Here is a 6,664-nt window from a genome sequence, read left to right on the forward strand (position 1 = left end):
ATTCACTCATGATAGGTTGCCTAGCCTATTGTGCATGATTTTGTCTACAACATATATAGACTCATAATGTATGTAAATTTTAATTTATGCCAGTAATATTTTCAAAAATCTAGAAAAAAAAGAAAAAAAGAGTAAAGCTTGTTAATTATGTTCTATTGTGCCACGTAAGTAATTAGCTACAAATCGGCCCCACTGTTCTCAAACATGTAATTATTATTATTGTTATTGTTGTTGTTGTTGTTGTTGTTGTTGTTACTTTTCTTTTAAAAAGTTCCTGAAGGCTCACCAACAAATTTCCCAGTTACATTGAATTTCAAAAATAATAGGAATTAGGAAATCAGGTGGACATAATCAAGCTACAATAGAAGGGCAAGGTTTTTTAGATATGGGGGTATGAACATCCAAGAGGCGAAATAATATCCTCAAACAATAGATTAATCAATGATTGCACATCACCTTGAATGACAACTGATGCGGCACGATCCGGGCACTCCTAACTGGCTGCTGACTGGCTCCTTGTTGGCAGCGGACAGCACCTAAGAAGATGAAGAAGAAGGATTTCCGGGGATTTGCTTGGCGGGAATACTCCGAAGCTTAAGTTAGAACGCTAGGGAAGGAAAAAAGAGTGCGAAAGCTAAGAGTGTAGGTCGCGCTTTATCACTGTGCTCAAGAGGTTAGCTCGCGAGCAAGTAAAGACTCAAGTTGAGAGTATGAGAGCGTGTAAGTATTCAAGTATCTGAAGATCTCCTCCCCTTCGCCTCAAGGGCTTTTATAGGGGCGTTCTTGTCAAATCGGGCGTAACCGCCACTGGGCTCCTGTCACAGCCGTTACCTGCCAGGCCTGCGCAGGTAATCATTACAACGTACTACCTGCTTGGATGAGTGACACGTCCCAAAGGGGGCAGGCACGCCTCCACCTGCCGAAAGACGTGGGTGCAGACTGTCGAAAGGACAAGGGCTGCGTCGTCAGTCGAGAGACATGGCGCAGTCTGACCGGCACAGTCTTGTCAGATAGAAGCTTCCTGAGAACGTCGCGTAGCCCATTCGTGAGCTACTTCATACCAAGCTTAGGGGTACTTCGGGGTGACCCTTACCAAGGTTGGTCTCTAGGGTGACTTATCCGTTTGAGGGCTGGAGCGAGCTGGTTTCCTTAGCTCACAAGTTGAAGCAGTCTTGGAGTATTCCCTTCTAGGTAGCTTGAGGGACTCGGAGCTCGTATTGTAGCAAGTTCCCTCTATAGCGAGCTATGATATAGCGAGCTGCTCTATAGGCTCATTAGTTGTCGTCAAGCTATGATGCTGAGTTGTTGTTTGTGCTGAGTCAGGTCCACGTGTCATCGTTTCATAGGTCGGGTCAAATCATCCTCCATCAATTGCCCCCCACTCCTCGAGCTAAGAGTGCTGCCTTAGCGCGAGGAGTTCATGAAGTATGACGGATTGATTTGACCAAAATTCAAACTTGACTGACTGCTCATATTAAATGCGTTCGCGGGAATCAGGGGATTTTCTGACTTTTTGAATTCCCAAAACACGCTGAAGTGGCTCTTAACTTTGGATGTCGTGCAACCGTCATTACCTCAATCATGGGAGACATGCAGCCAATCTCTTTTTGGTTTCAGAAGGCGTGCGATCAGCTCACCTGCAAACCATCAGATATGCCTTAATCTAGGCCGTTGATTCGAAGGCGCGGAGACTATAAATAGGAGGGCCCTCTAGGCCTCACTTTCTCTCACGCCATCTTGCTGTCTTCGGATTCTAAGGCCACACATCTTTCTAGTCCACTCGAGTTCCTCAGTTTACTTCATCCCGTCTTTTTCGGTGAGTCTTGATCACTGCCAATCATGTATGGGTACCCGTACCATACTCACTACCGGGGCAGTAACCAAGATGATGATGCCCCCTCGAGCTTGGGAGGAGCCTGGGAACATGTCCCAGAGGCTCGGGAGACCTCCATCGATGTGGCCTCTACTTCCCGGGGAAGGGATTCTGATACTTTCGGCCCATCCTCTATGATAGCGAAGAGACTCAGGTCTCTAATCCGCTACTTCCACCTTCTTGGGGACCTTGTCTACAGCCTCCCCACTGGTAACTTCCCGTGGAAGCACGGTCCTAATGATATAGTTATCTTCCAGGAACAGCTCGAGGCTGGGCTATGTCTCCCCCTGCACCCCTTAATAGGGGAGGTGATGAACCATTTTAACATCACCATCGATCAGCTTCATCCCAATGCCATTCGAAACATGGTTGGCACTATATCCTTGTATTATGAGTACTGTCTCCCTTCGAACCTAGATAGTTTTTCCTCTATTCTTTGTATAAAAAATGCCACTCCCGGGGCTCTACTAGAGAAGCGTTTTCATTATCTTTCTCCCCGTTGCGGCTATAAGCTCTTGCATGAGCTACCAAATAAGATTCCCGCCTGGAAGCGGAATTATTTTGTGTTCCATAACCCCGAGGGGTGGTCCTTCCCAACTTCTTGGAGGGGTTCCGTCCAGGACTCTAGGGTCGAGCTAGACCCTAAAATTTGGAAAACGATGTTGTCCTGGGCATTGGTAGGCTTCCTCTATTCGGACTACCTGATCGAGGAGAAGCTCGCGTAGGCAGGCCTGAGCCCGGGTAGGTTGTCTTTTTTGGTCGCGTAGTTGTTAAACAGTTTTGTATGCCCTTAACTTCAATCATAATGATGTACTTTATGAGTTTATTGTAAATGAATAAAAGTGCATATTTGATTCATGTTCCCTTGGTATGTTTCTATGAAATACCCTTAAACTGGATACCTAATGAGACTCGTATTAGTTTAGAATGTTCACAGCCAGTGGGTCGGTCTGGGGAGACCTATCCTGATAAGGCTGAAACTGTTGTGCCACCAAGTCGGTTGGGGTGTCCTGTCTCAGCTGCCAAGGTGAGACCCAAGGCACATATAGCGTAGGATTAATTGAATCTTTGAACTGGACCAGATTTCTAGTGTTGGCCTAGACCTTAGAGATTAATGGGCAAAACTAGAAAGTTACACCTGACCCCTAGACTCGATTATGATACTACACTAGGTGTTGGATTGGGTTGTCTTTGATGTACCAATCAGTGAGATCCTTAGCGGGGTCAAAACCTGGGTATGTTGGGATAGTCTGTGAATTCATCTGAGTGGGTGATCATAGTGACAGGATCAGCCCCTTTGTCGGACAAAGGTAATGATCGGGGATGCACTCTCACTAATTGAAACCAAGACTGCCGGCAACTAATTTCAATCGTTGAGATTTGTTTTTGCAAAATATATTTTATATGAGATATAAAAGTATATATATATATATATATATATATATTTATTTATTATGGTTTCTAAAATGTTTGCAAAAGGTTTTAATTTCCGGGATCCATATAAGTAGAGAGTCCAACACTGTTCCTTGTAGCCGAGGGAGAGGTCCTCTCTTGTCGGGCAGTGTTTGATCATTAAGGGCTGAGAGGTTAAGTGTAAGACCATTGAGGGTAATACCTGATGGGCTAATCTTGCATCTGCCACAGTCCCTGGGTGTTACAAGGTGGCTTTGGCCAAGGACCACTTAGTGTAAGTGTTGGGCCCATAGAGCCCATTTGATGGGTTTCAGGGGGAGCACTATCCATAACAGTGTATTTGGCTAGGCCTTGTAACAAAGGCTGGACTGAACCCATGTGGCTGATGTGTAGATCAATGTTTGGGTCCCACACCATACAAGGAAGCCCAACTGGGTAGCAGTTAGGAAGGTTAAGTGAGTACATAAGCTTAATGGGCCTAAAGCCCATTTCGAACTGGACTTATTTAATAAGTTAAATATGGGCGAATTCTGAGATGCATCAGCAGATAGGATAGGGCCTTAACCCTATCCACTCAGAGAGTCCAGATTTAAATGTGATTTGGATCTAGAAACCTCCTAATAAGATTAGGAGAAGGTTGATCCAATCTGTAGATAAGATAAGGGTTTATCCTTATCACCTAAAGAGATGTTTTGATCCAAATAAGATTTGGATCAGCAACTCCTAATTGGATTAGGAGCTGATCCTTTGGGATTGCAAATAAGGAGGGGGCGGCAGCCTTTGGAGAAGACATACTCACATCCTCTTTAGAGTTGAAATCATAGAAGAAAGATTTCTACAATCCCTGCAAAGATCTTTCTTGTCGCCTCCATCCTACAGCCGCCAGACATCCAATTCGATCTCCAGTTGTGGGAGAAGCCAAGATTCGATCTTGACATCAGTTCTTTGAGAAAGAATTGATAGGAATCTGTGCTCGCGTGCCATCCTGCTGTTTCTTGCGAAGTATAGAACTCTTGGAGAGAAATACTACTAATTCTGCTCCATCCTACACTGCGCCATCTTCAGTGGGAGCAGTCTTTGGATCCTTCCTTGGGCATGAACACCTTCGTTGGGAGATACTATTTCTCCGTATCAGGTATAATCTTCTCCTACTCCTTTTGGTTCAGTTTATAGTTCAAGATTGATCCTTGAAAATATGATTCTCTAAATAGGGAATGCGATTCCTAGTTGAAGGGAGAGAAAATTTTTTGAAATTCGCCCCTTTGTTCTGCAAGATTTGGACGTCCATACGATGGATCTCTCATCCCTTCAGTGGTATCAGAGCCATGGTTCAAATCTTGAACCAATTTGTTTCAGATTTGAACCGGCACAAATGGGCAGAAGGCATTCTACCCAATTTGCGCAGATATGGGTTTTGGGAAATTTGTTCCCAAAATTATGGGTGAATAATCTGAAATTAATTTTTATATAAATCTGATTATTATTTAGAATTGTTCTTTATAATTTTCTTGATTTATGGGTTGTTCGTACAAGAGGAGATCGAAATCTGATTATTACATTTTGTCTGTAAAATATTTTTTTTTTATTTTTTAGATTGAATGCATAGGTATTCGATCTATTGTAATTATTAATAGAAATTAGGATTTCTATATATTTTATTTTGGATCGAAGATGGCGGCACAGAAAAAGAGAACTCACAGAGGAGGAGATTTCACAGATGGGAGAATCGCTATCTGCGATTTGCAGTTTGTGAAACTGCAACCTGTGATCTAACCTCTGTTTTGCATGAAGGATTGTGCGAACAGCCCTGATAGACTGATTCTTGATTGTTCTTTTATCAAAATTTTATTTCAGATTATTTTCTTGAATTAAAGATTTAATTAAAGATCAAACCCTAGACCCATTCGAACCAAGATTGGTTCAAATTGTTTGGACCAAATCTAGGGTTCGATCAAGGCTGAAAGTCAGTCCTAATTTTCCCACTAATGGGCCTGAGGATTGATATTTAATTAAATGGTTAATTCGGCCCAACCTGTAAAGGCCCAGTTTTAAATGGTTAAAACTGCTAAAAGCCCACTCTGCGGATAAAGCTATATGGAACGAACCCATCAACCCTAATTCGGCCCATATACCTAGATAACATTAATGGTTAATATTATGGTTTTAAAATGGGCTTCAAATAGGCTTTACAGATAATTAATTAATTGGATCAATTTATTCTTGCATGTGATGTGTGGATGTGTGATGTGCTACGTACATGGACCATAAGTAATTGGCCCATGCTCAATCGACAGTGGCTCTTGCGCACACCATGGCTGAATGCACATCATTGCCATGATGTCCCTTTTGGTCATTGGATGACCTCCCTCAGTGGTGGGCCCCCACACCTCATGGAGAGGTTACGTGCGGAACCCTAGCCGATTTAGGCCCACCAAAATCTGACTTTATGAAAGTCAGTGGGAGCCACTTTGGTTTGACCTAGATCAAATTAGGGCGTAATTAACTGTTCCCTCCAACTAATATGAGTGCATGTGATAGGGAGATTCATATGATGAACTCTCTAAAGGCCTTCCATCATTAGCATGAGGATGGGTCCTTCATTAATGAGGAAACGCACCAGAAAATGGGCTATCCATTTGCTGTTGGGCTTGTCTAAGTGTTTCATAAGATGATAGGGGCGTCATAGACCGATGTGGGAGGGGCTTCACTAGAAAATGGGAACTCTCTCATGGTACCTTGGCATTCACGAATATGATGGGTAAGCACTCACTGGACATAAAGGTTTACCAGCTCTGAACCTTGTCTGATAGATGCCAATGGGAAAACTCATATGATGAGTGGATATGATCTTTCACAAAAAGGTGGTGGGGTTATGCAGCTAAAACAGTTGGCTCCATGCACCCTATGTGATTTACCACATTTTCAGAGACAACCCGTAGTCTCCGTCACTGATAAATGAGGGAAATCTCAGAGATGAATAAATGGAAATGGAAGGTAGATTAAAATCCATATCTATGTAATGAACATGAATCAAATTAGGTTGTAGACTGATGTTTGCTCTTTTATCAAAAAATGGCAAACGGACAATTTGCAAAGTTGCTTGATGACAACAAGTTGAAGGGACCAAACTATGTTGACTGGTACAGGAAACTTATGTTGGTCTTAACCTCTAAGAAATTGGATAAGGTAGCCAAGAATCCTGCTCAGGATCGTCCGGGAAATAGGGCTTCTGAAGCCCGGAGAAGAGAATACCAAGAATGGGAGGAGAAAAACTCCCTTGCCCACTGCTATATCATTTAATCCTTGGAAAACCCAATTCAGAGGCAGTTCGATCAGATCGAACTTGCTAAGGACATATTGGACAGTTTCAAGACAATG

This window comes from Nelumbo lutea, chromosome 2, assembly GCF_056320005.1.
Source record: "Nelumbo lutea isolate HS-2025 chromosome 2, American lotus-T2T, whole genome shotgun sequence".
Classification (NCBI taxonomy): domain Eukaryota; kingdom Viridiplantae; phylum Streptophyta; class Magnoliopsida; order Proteales; family Nelumbonaceae; genus Nelumbo; species Nelumbo lutea.